Consider the following 16,650-nt stretch of genomic DNA (forward strand, 5'->3'; position numbering starts at 1 on the left):
GTTTGGCTTTTTGCCCTGTCACTAGCTAAATGACTATAAAAAATATAAATGTGAATATAGTCTTGTAACATGCCTGATAGACAAAGTAGTCTACAAATTATTAAGAATCATTCATCAAAAACTCTTATTTCAATAAAGAATAGTTTCAGGAGAAGGTAAAGAATAAGAATATTTGGCCTGTGACACCTGTAGAATTCAGTTTGAGGTAGTCAAAGTAACAAGATATTCTGCTATTCACTAACAGTATAAACTTTGACAAATTTAGTTAACTTCTTTAAACTTCAAGGATTTTTAAACATGAAAAGGGGGATTAATAGTATACATTACATCTTATAAGGCTGTTAGGATTAAATGAGATAACATACAGACATCTCAACCTAGTAACTGACACATAAGTAGCTCACTAAATAAAGCTATACAATGCCTGAGAATCTTTGCATCTACGATTGCATTTAGAGAAAACTTCTCTGTAGTGACAGTACAGTAGTATCAAAGACTCTTAAAGCTGTATAGCACCTTAGTATCTAATCCAGTACTCACACCGAATTTAGAACCACTTTTATAGTACATCTGCAGCTCCCGCCTAGTGACATAAGGCTTAATAACTCATAACTAATCAGCTCCAGTGGTTACAAAAGCCTCCTGTGAACTAACCCTGAATCTCCCTTCTGATACCTTCCCTCTCCTGTTCCAATTCTGCACAATATTTATCTCTCTCATGATAAAATATTCGAAGATAACTAAACCGACTTCCCTTCCACCTATCTTCTTCAACTATTAAATGGTATTTCTTGATCTATTCTGGCTCTTTTTTTAAAAAAAATATTTATTTTGAGGGCAAGCAAGAGCAAGCGAGCGAGCAAGCACACAGGGGAGGGGCCGAGAGAGAGGAAGAAGAGAATCCCAAGCAGGTTCAGCGAGGTCTCACGACCCTGGGGTCATGACCTGAGCTGCAATCAAGAGTTGGATGCTTAACCAACTGAGCCACCCAGGCGCCCCCTGGCTAATTTCTTTTAAGTATGATACCACCAAATGGACATCGTCCAGATATATTACTGTGTTAATGGAATCTAGTGTATTTTCTTAGTTTCCTATTTCTGCAAAACCACATTACCACAAACTTAGTAGCATAAAAGCAACAACACAAGTGCCTCTTGCAGTTTTGGAGGTCAGAATCTCTAGTCTGAATTGAGGTGATAGCAGGGCTACATTCCTTCTGGAGGCTCTAGGGCAGCATCTATTCCTTGGCTTTTCCAGCTTCTACAGGGTGCCTACGTAGATTCCTTTGGCTTACGGTCTCCTCCTCCATCTTCAAAGACAACGGGGTGGCATCTTCCATCCTCCCTGACCTCTGTGTTTGTTGTCACATCACTTTCTGATTCTCCTCACTCTTTTGTGTAAGGACCCTTGGGATTACATTGGGCTCATCTAGATAATTCAGGATAATTCACCCATCCTAATATTCTTAACCTAATCAAATCTTCAAAGTCTCTTGTAAGGCAACATATTAACAGGTTCCAGGATTCTGAAGGGGGGGGGGGGGGGGCTTATTTATGATCTCCAAAACAGCAGTGCTTAATCCATTAACTCACATCTATAATCAACCAAAACCCTCAAACTGTTTCCAATGGAATCTCTCTCAAAACTAGATCTTCATGTTGACTTTATGTTGGTTTCGGACAGTCCTTTCAATCTACTCAGGCCATCTGGAAATAATTTTCTGCCACTTCATGTAGTAGCTACTCCAATCAGCTCGTAAATTTCATTAACGTGCTTTATATGCCTTCCTCCAACTCAATGTTTTTAAAAATAAGAACAGGACCTACTTGTGGGATGACCCTGATATTCCCTGGACACTGCCAGTCAGCTAAAATTCATTTAACAACACTCCATCCTGTCTATATTTTTCTAATTTATTCATAATGAAATCATGACAAATATCTTTCTGAAATATTTGGTTTACAGTCCTCACTACACAAAACACACTTCACAAAAGAAAAAAGATTAATGTATTCTGCTCTGAATTGTTAGTGAATCTGTTCTGACTCCTAGACTAGAAATTTCTAGTTGTTCATAAAACAAACTAACAACCATCACAGATGAAAGTTACTGGCATTGAGTCTACAATTTTTGGAATATGCCTTTTCCTATTTTTTTAAAAAAGATCTGTCAAAGCAGTAAAAGAATCAGAAGATCATTCTAGTCTAAGTAATTCTTCTAACCTTAAATCCCTCAATGTTTTCCTTAGGAATCATTCAATGGCATACTTACCACTACCTTTTCTCCCCTAAACTTTAAAATATTTGCTTTCCTAACATTTATTTTATAATGAATTATATCGATTATACATGTAGTATTCCTTCCTTCCTATTATCACCTCCAAGATGACAAATTTTGCCTTAAGCTCCTGTTATTAATACTTAACTACAAACTTTAAAGAAAAATATGAATGCTTTCAAAAGGAAACACGTACACTTACAGTTACAGGCTAGTATTCAAATCTTCCTCCTGATAGATGCAGATATCAAAGCATTTAACGTTTTTTTTGTTTTTTTTTTTTTTTTAATTTATTTTTGGGACAGAGAGAGACAGAGCATGAACAGGGGAGGGGCAGAGAGAGAGAGGGAGACACAGAATCGGAAACAGGCTCCAGGCTCCGAGCCATCAGCCCAGAGCCTGACGCGGGGCTCGAACTCACGGACTGCGAGATCGTGACCTGGCTGAAGTCGGACGCTTAACCGACTGCGCCACCCAGGCGCCCCTCAAAGCATTTAATTCTAGTCTTTCTTCCTCTTCATTCGACTCAATGTATCAGACACACGAGCTTCAACCAAATCAAGTTAACTCCAACATAACTTGAATGTTTATTAGTAACATATAAACACTTTACAGAAGCACACATCAAATTTCCTAACAGAAGATAATTAGGAAAAAAAAAAAACTTTAAAATCCTCTTTTCTGCAAAGATGCTTTGTCTATCTAATTACAGCCTGAAGATAACTCTGTAAAAAAAATTCTTACTGCTGGAACAATTAGGAAAGGGATAGTTTACAGTTCCTTTTTACTTGGCATTTCACTTTATGCCTTTATATACACTTTACCAAATGTTTGTTGGAACTAATAATTTCGTAATACTGGGTAATTCAGGGGCACTTGGGTGGCTCAGTGGATCAATTATCTGACTCTTGGTTTTGGCTCAGGTCATGATCTCACAGTTTGTGGGTCTGAGCCCCATATCAGGCTCCATGCTGACAATGTGGAGCTCACTTGAGATTCTCTCTCTCCCCCTCTCCTGCTCTCTCTCTCAAAAGCAAATAAATAAACTTAAAAAAAAAAAATACTGGGCAATTCAACATGATGGGGGAGGAGTTGGGAGGTACAGAGGGTTGCAAAACAACCACACATTAAACAATGCCATTCTGCCAACTATGCCATTCTACCTGAAAGCAGAACACGTACAAGATGGTGAAATTGAAAAATATGTACAGGAAAGTAACTCAATTAACAAAGAAAACCCCAATAGCTGATTAATAGATACAGAAAAAAAGTTCAACCTTACAAATAATCAAAGAAGTACAAACTAAAACAAAAAGACACAATTCTTCAATTATCTAACTGGCACAAAGGTAGATCAGCATCAAGCAAAGCAGGCACTGCCCTCTGCTGATGAGACCTAATTGGTGAGCTTTAATTCCAGAAGGAAATTTAAACCTATGTACCAAGAACTAAAAAATGTCAGTATCTTTTAAACTAAGAATTCCACTTCTAGAAGTTTATCTAAAACAATAATCATTTGCACTCAAATCTTCCATGATTTGAAAATTAGAAAAAATATTAATGGTATTCAGTGGGATATTTTCTTTTATTTCCTAAACTTATATACTTGTATTAATATTAAAATTGAAATACTCAAACCCATTGACTTAAAAATGAAAAACTTTGTATGAAACAAAGTTTCTCAACTTTTGATTATAAATATAAGTAAATAAATAGAACCATCATTATCAGATACAGCTTATTCATTGCTTAAACCTTGTCTTTGAAATTAACACTTATATTCAAGTCAATGGCTTGTAAATCTTTAATAAAATTTTTCAAAATTATTAAAATATTTAAAAATAAATTTTAAATTTGTTCCTTTAAATCTTTATAATAACGGATACCTTGTGGATACAAAACCCAAATTTAAGAAATCACTGTCTTTAATATAGATTTTGTTGACCTTTGTGCATTAAACAAAGTATCCCTTTGGGGTACCTTGGTGGCTCAGTCGGTTGAGTGTCCAACTTCGCTCAGGTCATGATCTCACAGCTCGTGAGTTCGAGCCCTGCGTCAGGCTCCGTGCTGACAGCTCGGAGCCTGGAGCCTGCTTCACATTGTGTCTCTCTCTGCACCAACCCACTCGCATTCTGTCTCTGTCTCTCTCAAAAATAAACAAACATTAAAGAAAGTATCTCTTTAATTACTGACATACACTTCACTGCCAAGCAAATTGTATTTACTTTCTATAAAGTCAAAAGTCCTTTGAAACCCAAATGATTAACCAATTTTCCACTTGCTTAGAGGAAAGTATACAGACAAGACAGTCTGGCATTAATATGAAATATTCTTAAGATGGAGCAAACTTACAAGGCTTTATTTTTTTTTTAATGTTTTATTTATTTTTGAGAGAGAGAGAGAGAGAGAGAGACAGACGGACAGACAGACCACAAGTAGGGGAGGGGTAGACAGCAAGAGGGAGACACAATCCAAAGCAGGCTCCAGGCTCTGAGCGGTCAGCAAAGAGCCCAACGCGGGGCTTGAACTCATGAACCAGTGAGATCATGACCTGAGCCAAAGTCGGACACTTAACCAACCGACTGAGCCACCCAGGCGCCCCTACAAGGCTTTTTAAAACAAAGAAAAAGAAACTATTGTCTCCCTGTTCCTACTGAGCAGTCTTTCATTTGACTTAAACACTACAAAATAGTTCCACTGATTTCTCTATAAAATTCACTCTTCAGATTTCTCATGATTCCTATCCAGATATTTTTACAAGTAACAATGCTGCACAAAGTATTCTCAAGTTAAAAAAAATTTTCATACTTTTCCTACATTGCTTTATCTTACTACATCCTACATCCTCCTACAAACACTCCAGCTTTTCTCCTAGTTCCAGAATTTAGAGAAATGCACTACAAAATACACACGTAAGTGCAAATGAAAACTGTTAACATTAAATACAAAACCACTTTTGATTTAACTACTTATATTTCTATGTGAATTAAGAAAACAGCATATAGCAAACAGTTTAAACTTCATATGTTTTATTCCCCACTTTTTAATTCTATCACCCACCCCTATTTGTTAATATTTCCTGCTGGCAGAACAGATTTTCTAAGCAGTTAATTTCTGACAACTTATTCTATACAATATGCCCTAATTTATTATTCTTCGTTTAAGACTAACTCTCCTACAATTTCCAAGGGTCCACCTTTCACTCAAACTTTTAAGTTTTAAATTGGTCGGCTGGCCAGCCAGCCAGCCAGCCACCCAAACTTTTCACTTTACAACCAAAGCTGCCTCTCTTCAGCAGGGCTTTTAACCCATTCAGTTCCAGCTTAGGACAACAGGTCATTTTTTTTTAGTCCTTACCTACATTTTGGTTCACTGAACTGCAATCAATCCTCCACTTCTTCCTTTTCACTTGACCAAGAAACAGCCAGGTGGCAATTTTGGGAAATGGCAAATATTTTATCCATGGCACTGCTCTATTTTACTAGCACCAATGCCAGATTTCAAAATTACTTTTACTGTGCCTCACTAGTGAACTTTATGTCTTCCCTCCCAAAATTGGCCAGAAAACATTTTTGTGAATTAAGTATTTCCTCCTAGACTTCGATAGAAGAAATAAAACTTGGTTCCTGGATATAAAATCATTTGATTAGAAGAAAAAATAAAAATTGCCCATACTTTATATATTTTATTTATAATCAGTTATTTCCACAAAGTTGTCATGACTAGATTTATGCACAAGCATGGGACTAAAATTAAAAGTTAAAAATGTTAGCATTTATAAAATCCCCAAACCAATTTAAAATTTAAATAGTGATTATAAATTAGTAAAAGAAACATACATGTCTAAAAGCATATCTTAAATTTTAAACATGGATCATCTATGGATGACTTAAAAACTTACCAAACTTCATTATTCTTAAATTTTTACAAATCCTTCCAAAAGTATACATTATAGTACACTCACTACCATGCTTAAAATGTACAAAAGCTGTTTAGCGAGCCCTCTCCCCTCATAAACACTCCAGTAGACAAAAATTAGCTGCTCAAAAGCCTTCAGAGTAGCCAGGTGGGACTATGGGCTGAGCTCAGATGGGTACTTACAGTACTCCGTCAAATCTCAGAATTGCCATTCTATACGGTGTGACCTGGTCAATTCACACCATCTCTTCAGTTTCCTTACCTTTAAAATGGAAAGAATGCAAAGATACCCATATACAACTCCTAACCCATTAGCTGACATCTGGCTGGTAGTTAATGGGCAAATGCAGGAATCATTTCCTGTCCTTCCTGTGAACTGTTCCCACTGGGTAACTTCTTAAAAGAGCATGTAAAAACTAAACATATCTTATAAAACAAACTTAGGATTCAAGATCAACAAAATAATTTACAGAGGCACTCAGTAGCTAAAAAATATTGTTTTCAATTGAGAAAAAATCAGATCAAGCAACAAAACAATGAAAATGGGTTAAAAACTAACATCTTTCTATTTTTTAAAACAGGTCTGAGATATGATTCATATACTATAAAGCTCACTCCTTTAAAGTATACAATTCAGTGGTTTTTACTATATTCCAGAGTTGGGCAACCATTAGCACTATTTTGTTTTAGAGTACTTTAATCCCCTCCAAAAAACTCCATATTCATTCCTCCCCACCACCAACAAATTTTAATCTACTATCTCTATGAGTTTGCCTATTTAAAAAAAATTTTTTAAATGTTTATTAATGGGGGGGGGGGGCAAGCAGAAAGAGAGGGAGACACAGATTCGAAGCAGGCTCCAGGCTCTGAGCTATCAGCACAGACGCGGGGCTCAAACTCATGACCTGAGCTGAAGTCAGACACTTAACTGAGTCACCCAGGCACCCCATGCCTATTTTTGACATTAAACAATAATAAAGGCCTTTATTAAGATTCAAACCTATCTCCAATGAACCCCAAAGTTGGCTGTCCTTTCCAAAGTGATTTACCATTCAGCACCTCTTAATTAAGGTGAACGAGGTGATACATGGCCATTAAAGTTTAGAGAGTATTTTATGTTTCCTCAAGGCTTAAAAGGTATATTGCTGTAAATTTTCCTATTATAGACTTTCTTTCAGAAGGGTCTTAGAATTCCACTTCAGCTAAAACTCAGCTCTGACAAAAGGAGGAAATAAAGTGGAATACTCATGATAAAATGAAAAAAGATATATTAAAAATTTTGCAGAGGAAGACTTTATATAGAGGTGGTCAACTATTGGTCTTTCAGGTAACAGCAGGACAATGGGAGAAACCAATACAAGGCAACCAATAGTGGGTGAATTGTCTCTAAAGCCTCTAAATACAAAAACTGACTGAAATCATTTTTCCATTACTAAACACTGGCAATTCTACATAACATCAGGGACAGAATATTTCTTCCCCTAAAATAAGTTGTTGACTGAGATGCTTAAGTTTAAATCTACTGCTGTGGTTACTGTTGAGTTTTAACAATATAGAAGCATCAAATCTGTACATTTTTATTATGTTTCTTTTAATAAGCAATCTATTCTTAGTGGAAATTCATTAGGAAACCCTCCAGTTATGTGGTCAGTGCCCAAAACATGCAGATTCACCAAAACTGTGAATTCACATTTGGAGAGTCACTACAAAGAAATTTCGTATAGCTTATGCTCAGGCTCAGTTTGTTTCTCCAATCCTGTGGTTCCTATATATGAGTGTGTGTTTAAAGATTAAAGAGTTACATTCAAAATAAGATAGCTGAGTGCAATTCTTCTTTCTTGAAATCCTTTTTTCTGGTATAAATATTTACTAATAGCCAGGATAGGCCCTGAACAAAGGTATAATGGAACATAAAGCTTGAAGATCCATGAACAAAAATCATGGAGGGGTCATTATTATGCAACAAAATATAAGGAAGCAGACATTTACACCTAATTTGAAGAATGTTTAATAGAAATCTATACTGAATTTTTTGGTGGAAATATTTTAGTGAAAAAAATTTTTTGACTGAGGAGACATTTCAAAGTCATTACAATCAATGCTGAAAAAAGACATGGGTACTACTGTGATTTCTAGAATGTATTGTGAAGTGGGTTTTTTTCTAAATTTGTACCAAAAGTGACTTATGTTTAAGACTCCCTAACTAGTGTATGTGTGTTGCTTTATGTACAACTTTTCGTAATTAAAACCAATAAAAAGTGTTCTTCATTCAATTATGGGTGAAGGTAAGATTGATGAATCTGGCTATAACTGTTTACTGAACACAAATATGTGAAGATCACCTCGACAGTCATTGGCAAATATGCAGAAATAAGGCTTGAAAGGAAAATGGAATATAATAGAAAGTCAGTATTATGACAGACCAGTAAATAGGTAAGTTTTTCTACTTTTTCCCAAAAAAAGTGCTGACGCAATTTAAAAATATTAACTCCTTTTTTCCACTATAACATTTATTTGCAACTGGCATAAAGTTCAAGTTTCTTTTTTTGGCCAATCTCATGATTACTTCTGCATGAAGTAATTGTGTTGCAGAAAAAGTCTATATTAAAAAGAAAGAAAGAAAAATTGTGCTTTGGTGGCAAATAAGCAAGGCATGCCATTGTTCTATAGTTTCTTCCAACTAGGATTACTGACCCACATGGATTTATACCAAATTCACCAATTATCCAAACAATGATAACAAACAATGATATCCAACAAATGATAACTCCGAGCGGAACTTGTATGGCTCTCTACTTTTCGCTGAGCCCTGCCATCTCCCCAGCCCTGATGCCCAACTCCATCACAACCTTAGCGTGGGGGTGCCTGGATGGCTCAGTCAGTTAAGCATCTGGGTTCTTGATTTCGACACAGGTCATGATCTCATGGAGGCTACTTAAGATTCTCTCTCCCCCTTTCCCTCTGCTCCTCCCCCACACATGCTTGCTCTTTTTCAAAAACAAAAAACCATGGCATCTACCCTTTTTTTTGGAATATTTATTTTGAGGGGGGGGGGAGAGAGACAGAGAGAGAGAGAGAGAGAAAGTGCAGAAGCAGCAGAGAGAGGAAGACAGAGAATCCCAAGCAGGCTCCACACTGTCAGCACAGAGCCCAATGCAGGCTTGAACTCACAAACCATAAGATCATGACCTGAGCCACTGAGCTGACTGAGCCACTCAAGTGCCCTTTAGCTTCTAATTCCTAACTTCACTCCAGCGTTTCAGTAGATTTCTTGCTGACTTCACTACTAACCTGCACAATGTGCTTCACTGGAATATCAAAGTTTCTATATTTTTCTATGCCTTCACAATCACCAATAAGGAGCTCTAGCTATAAAGCAATGAAATGTAATCAATAAACCATGAAAATATTTAACAGGACGAAGGTGACCAGGATATAATAAATTATAATATTGTTTGTGAAATCTTAATAGTTCTCAAAAAAAAAGTCGCTGACAGTGCACTTTTAATTACATGTAGTATTAGCAAAAATGCAAACATGTCTCTTTAAATCTAAGCTTTCTTTTTCTAAGTTTATTTATTTTGAGAGAGAGAGAGAGAGAGCGAGCGAGCGTGCACCTGCATTTGCACACAGTGGGCCAGGGGCAGAGAGGAAAGACAGAATCCTAACCAGGCTTGATGCCATCAGCGCAGAGCCCAATCCAATGTAGGGCTCAAACTCATGAACTGTGAGATCTCAGGAACTGTGAGATCATGACCTGACCCAAGATCAAGAGTCAGACGCTTAACCTACTGAGCCACCCACGCACCGCCCCTCCCAAGTTTAACCTTTCAAGATATTTTTAAGGCCTAGTCCTAACACAAGCCTAACTACCACCAAATTCTCCCTTTTCCTGTTCCATCAAAATAGAATATTAATCAACCAATGTTACCAAAAATTTGAACTGGTAATAGGTAAGCTGCTTATTCTATATACCTGACAACATAGCATAGCTTGTTTTTAGCTCATTAAAGTTGTATGCTTGCGAGGTGGGCTTAAAAAAAAAAAAAAAAAAATCCAGCATATTATCTCAACAAATGTTATTTATAATATTAAAGGTTCATTGTTTATGTAACAACTTTGTTCCTACCATGTTATCAAGGTATATTTAAAATGAGATTTCAGTGTGTGCAGATATCTACAGAAACATTACCTGGAATGCTGAAGTAAAGTATATTCACTTGTGCTCCATGGCAGAGAACCACCTACAATCTGTATCTGGTAAAAAAAAAGCATTTCCCCACCCCTGCCAAATACCAACTACCATTTTGTCAACTTTCTGTCAGGAATTTGGTTTCACAAGACTTATAAGTCAACTTTTCCATTATTCCAAGTTCTCTCTGATTCAGTTCCTTAATCATGTGTCCATGTCATTTTTAATGAAACAAAATACTAAGCAAAATTCTAGACTTTTAGGGCAGGGGATATTTTCAACAAGAACATCAGTGATAAATGCTGCAACAGAAAGCTCTGAAAAGCCAGCTTCCCTCCACGCACTATAACGCCGGATTTTTACTGTTGTTGGAGATAAGCAACTCACTGAGGGTCAAGAAAGAGCAGAAGAATACAATGATAACTTTAATATCTAAAACTCGTGTGGTAATACCATAACATGGTCAAATGAGGGAAGAGAAACCTCCAGTTTTACTTCAACTATTGCCCTGGTTCTCTGTATCTCTTCCACACAGTAAGAATCTTGTGTCAACTCTTTGTCCACTGCTTTAGATAAAACTCTCCAAGAAGAAAGGAATGATCAAAAACAACTAAAGACTAATATTACAGGTTAAAATGATAACAACAACAAGGTATCTTTATCATATGATTTAAATTCTGGAAGACAGAGGCACCTGAGTGGCTAAGCAGGTTAAGCATCCAACTTTGCCTCAGGTCACGTCTCACGGTTGTGAGTTTGAGCCCCAACCCCACATCAGGCTCTGTGCTCACAGCTCAGAGCCTGGAGCCTGCTTTGAATTCTGTCTCCCCCTCTCTCTCTGCCCCTCCCCCATTCCCACTCTGTCTCTTTCTCAAAAATAAACATCAAGAAAAAAATTTTAATGAATAAATTCTGGGGTGCCTGGGTGGCTCAGTCAGTTAAGCGACCGACTTCAGCCCAGGTCATGATGTCGTGGTTCGTGGGGACAAGCCCCACATCGGACTCTGTGTTGACAGCTCAGAGCCTGGAACCTGCTTTGGATTCTGTGTCTCCCTCTCTCTGCCCCTCCCCCGCTCTCTCTCAAAAAATAAACATTAAAAAATACATACATACATACATACATAAATTCTGGGAAGACAAACACACCTAATAATTAATAGGTACAATACTCCATACACAAAACTTTCCAGTGGGAAAAGGAAGGAGCGACAAGTTCCCCACTGAGATGTGGAACTCAACTCTTCCTTCAGGATAACATGGTGGTTCTAGACAGCCCAGTGAATAAGTGTACCAACATAAATTCATAAAGTATTCATAAAGCTTAATTTGTCTGATCTTAAAAATGAATGTTAAAGTTCTCATATTTTCTTCCTGAATTCCCAACATATCATTATATGCATACCACTTCAGTATCTCAATATCTCAGGGCTGTAGTTCTCTAAAAATAATCTAAGGATTCCTGGGGGTCTGAGTTCCTTTCAGTGGTCAATGAGGTAAAAACTGGTTTCATTTTAATACTAAGACATTTCTTGCCCCTTTCATTCATTTTCTCACAAGTGTACCGCAAAAGTTTTCTAGAGGCTACCCTGACGTGTGTAATTGCAAGAGATTGAACTTCTAAAGAAGTACATATGAGAACCCAGGTTTAAAAACCAAAGTTTAAATGAGATTTGCAAAAATGTAAAACAATGTCACTCTTCTCACTTTTGTTTCAGAAATGTTATTTTTCATTAAAAATGTTATTTTTGCTAACATCTAATGATTTGTTATATTTAATAAATGCATTTTTCAGATTAAATATCTAAAATGGTAAATACCTCCAAAATATATATGATATATCATCCACAAATATAAGAGTTCTCTGTGGTCCTTACCTTTTAAGAGCGAAAGAAGTCAAAATGCAAAGTTTGAGAATAGCTGCCCCAGAGAAACTCTTATACACGAAGACATGTTAAAGAAAGTTCACTGTCATGGGGCACCTGGATGGCTCAGTTGGTCAAGCGTCTGACTTCGGCTCAGGTCATGATCTCACGGTTTGTGAGTTGGAGCCCCGCGTCGGGCTCTGTGCTGACAGCTCAGAGCCTGGAGCCTGCTTCTGATTCTGTGTCTCCCTCTCTCTCTGCCCCTCCCCATTAATGCTCTGTCTCAGAAATAAATAAACATTAAAAAAAAAATTTTTTTTTTAAAAAGTTCACTGCCAGCAATGAGAAACAGCTTGAATGTTCATCAACTGGGGAACTAGATAAATAAAATACAGTTTATTCAAATGACAGCATCCCCCCCCCCAGCAGTTAAAATGAAATCTTAATATATAATATTAGTAAAGTTTAAGGAAAAACACAAATATGTACAATATACCACTCAGGCATATCAAAACACAGAATATTACATATTGCTTATGTACCAGAGATTGATACTAAATTCACTTTGATTGCCTCTGGAGGAAGAAATGGCTTTAACTTGTAATATTTTAAAATTTAAATTAAAACCACTTATTAGGGCTCCTGGGTGGCTCAGTCAGTTGAGCATCTGACCCATGATTTCAGCTCAGGTCATGATTCCAGGGTCCTGGGACTAAGCCCTGCATCGGGCTCGGGCTCCGTGCTGAGCATGGAGCCTGCTTAAGATCTCTCTCTCTCCCTCTGCCCCTTCCCCAGGCTGGCTCCCAGGCACATGTGCACACACACTCTCTCTCAAAAACAAAAAACAAAAAACCCCACAGCACTTATAATATTAATATTTACAACTGTCCATTCTTACTGCTATATCTTCTCTGCACTTTTTAATACTTTAATTAAAAGTCTCAAAATCATAGATGGTGTAAAAAAAAAAAAGTGTGAGGAGATCTACTCTTTTGGAATTAGACAAGATTGGTTAAAGGCTAAAATGTAATCAATAGATTTAAAAAATCCAATCCATAACTCTTATTCATTCAACAAACTTACAACATACCAAACTCTTCACATTAAGGAGTATATAAGCATAGCAGAAAACAATGAAGTATCAGCTATAATTGGCCACTCACTTTTTTCACTTACCTTTTTTACAACCCCTAACAAAGTGTCTCACCATAAAAGTCCTGTTTAGTGGGTGTCTTTAGTAACTTCATCTTTTATCTTCCTTCCTGTATCAGAGATACTGACCTCTTTTACCTGTGATCTGTACCCTTCCTTTTATCCACAATTTTGTTCTAAGCAAGCCCTCATGTTGCTTTAAACTATGCTTCTCTACACTTCCACTCTCCCAACATGCTCAAGCTTCTACTAGCATCTAAGAGACCAGGGCCTGAATGTCACTTATTAAGGCTAAAACCTCATATATGCTATATAAGCATACAAATGGCCCAGCACCAGTGCCTTCTATACTGTTAATTGCTCTTTCCCTTCATGTCCTTAAATCCCTCATAACCAAAATTCTAAAAGACTACATTTGTTTCCTTATCTCCATCACCATTCAACCTTAAACTTCAGATCCCATTACTCTCAACTTTTAGTTGCTTTTTTCTTAAGTCTTAACCTGTAACCTCTCCCCTGGTATTATACATATTATCTGTAGGCAGCAATTATGATGGGAAGATGTGCACTCAAATCCCAGCTCTGCCATTAGCTAACAGTATGCCCTTGGGCCAGTTATTATTTAACTTCTTTGAAAATCAGTTTCCTCATCTATAAATGGATGTCTGTGCAAAGCTGTGGGAATATTAAGTTAGATATGTATATATAAAATGCCTGATATGCCAGAGATGCTTATTAAATATTAATTCTTTTCTCTCCCCTCTCAATTTCCTCCAGGGCACATCTGAGAGTGACTTCCAGATGTCTCCCTCTGTTCATTGGTTGCTTCCAAGTTTGAGTCCTACATGCCCAACTGCTTGTCAGAAATTTCCACATGACTTTTCCACTCAATCTCAAACCCAACCTGTTCAAAAACCAAACATATTTTCCCCTCCACTAAGTATGCTTTTGATGATTGCTTGACTTGCGTTAGTAGCATCACCACTCTCCCAGCACCTAGAATGTTGGGGGCAAAAGGTGCTTATAAGCCTACGAGATGGCAAGGTCCACGGATTCCTCTGGCCCATATCCTTTTCCTGCTCTCCATGCCAAACTCTACTTAATTCGACCTTAGTCCTGAAAATGTCAATCTTCCTCAAATATCTGCCTTTATAACATACACTACAAATCAAGCAGTTTTCTTCATTGTATCACCACACTACTTAAAATCTTCAGTTTATCCACAGCCCCAAAATGGAATTCAAACACATTAGACGGACATGAAACTTGTCAGGCACCAAATTACTTTAACCATCTTTACTTTCCCGTAGCCTCTGGAACCAAACTACTATAGTGTTCACTTATTCCTGAGCACTGTTGTCCCTCAATCACTACTTCCTACACCTTCTGAAATTCTGAAACTGACATCAACCTTTTCTTCCCAAGTCTTCACTTGCCATCCCACAGTACTTTTAAAGAGCCCCAAAGAAGCTGTTCTATCACATATTAAAGTTATTTGCCAAAGTCTTGTGTTCTCTATTACATTAGGCTCCTAGGGGACAGAGATCCTTGGTACTGCCACAGTATTTAGGACACAGCTTTTGTAGCTGAGCACGCACTCGAAAGTTTGTAAAATTAAGGTAAGATTGGGGAGATTTGAAATTACAGGAAACTAACCAATAACATTTCATGAATGGGGAGAAAAAACTGAGAAGCACTACAAATCAAACAGGCAGGCGCAAGACGATGGATTTTAAAACCAGACTAATTTCTCCAGAAGGAAGTTTCTTCAGAAGAAAGATGGAATTGGCAACACACACCTAACATAATGTAATTTGCAGTTCATGAAGACTAGGAATGGAAATAAAAATTGAGCTGAAAAATGTACCAAGATAGGAAAATTCTCATTTTGTATATTTTAAAAAGGTTAAAATACCATTTCCCTTTTTCAAAAAGGCAGTATCATACCTAATTTTGGTTTTTCAAAGTAAAAACTAATCACACTTTTCCAGAACTAACGTAAGATATTTTGCTTATTAATGTGCTCAATGTCAACTTCCATAATGCCTAACTCACAATTAAGTACTTCCGAACTTAAGAATACTCTAAAAATCCCTTTTCGTTCATTAAAAAGAGTCCATAAGATTTTATCTGAGGAAATAAATATTTACATCTTAAAAAACTGTTGTACCATTTACACAAATCCTCATGCATTCAACAAGTATTTGCCTCCTATGGTGAGGGGAGGAGCAAAGAATACAGACTCTCTGCCCTCATGGAGTCAACATTTCAGTGAATTTTGCCTTCAGGAAACCAAGTCAACTTGCAAACCTGAAATCTTTGGAGCAGCATCACAAATTCTCTAGCCATCAAATATTAGGAAATATTATTTCGTTATTTTGAAAATCATCACACTGTCCAACAGCAGTTGCCACTACAGTTAAGATATTTTTTGTACCCAAGAGTTGAAGACAAATCATCTAGAGGATAATCTGTAAGGCAATGAAAGGTCCTAACTGCAGTGTTACTGGAGGGTCGCATATTACCGCACTGCAAATCTAGAAGAAAAGTTATCGCACCTTAATTCTGTTACAAGTGAAATTACAAAATCTTATCGTGAGATGCATCAAGTTTTTAATATATCAAGACATCTAGAGCTACAGTACTCCATCTGACTTTTTCAATGTCGGGTTCCTCTTTAGTGTTTGGAAAAGGAAAATAATCCAACTCAACACAAGACAACAGTTTCCATTCGGTAATTGTATTTTAAATTATCAATGGTCAAGTCCCCTCCCCCCAAACCGATTTTGATGAAGAGGGTGTGTGGACTCTACGCTCCAAAAACAGCACCTGGAACGGCTGGAGATAAAACTATAGAGCTTTAAGGCGGCAGGCAGCTTTGTTCCCGGTTTTGGGAGGTTTTCACATGTAAATGTTCCCCTAGAAGGGAGCCGAGGATTAACTACCTCGACCGGACTGCGAGGGTGGGAGACTAGAGGCCAAAGCCGGCTTTCTACCGGACTAAGGCGGGGCAAGTACTCTCCCATTCAACTTTTTAGGTGTCACGTTGGGGCCAAAGAGCCCATTACAAGGATTGTGTTCACCACTCGAAATCAGGAGCCACCCTTCTTCATTTGGGGACCCCAATTCCCAAGTGTGTGAATCTTGAGAGAGGGGGGATGAACACCCTCTCCGACTCCTCCTCGACCCGGGATCAGAGTCCAGTCGCCGCCGCGCTGGGGCCTGAGCAACAGGAGAGCGGAGGCCGCC

At 37.5% G+C, this 16,650-nt stretch overlaps 1 protein-coding gene across 3 annotated transcripts in view; it reads right to left on the minus strand.

Moving 5' to 3' along the window:
• The window catches only part of SCAF4 (SR-related CTD associated factor 4), a 64,389-nt gene that overhangs the window by 46,809 nt on the left and 930 nt on the right, over window positions 1-16,650 (minus strand). The gene's annotated exons all lie outside the window — the stretch shown is intronic.

This window comes from Neofelis nebulosa, chromosome 5, assembly GCF_028018385.1.
Source record: "Neofelis nebulosa isolate mNeoNeb1 chromosome 5, mNeoNeb1.pri, whole genome shotgun sequence".
In the NCBI taxonomy this organism is placed as follows: Eukaryota; Metazoa; Chordata; class Mammalia; order Carnivora; family Felidae; genus Neofelis; species Neofelis nebulosa.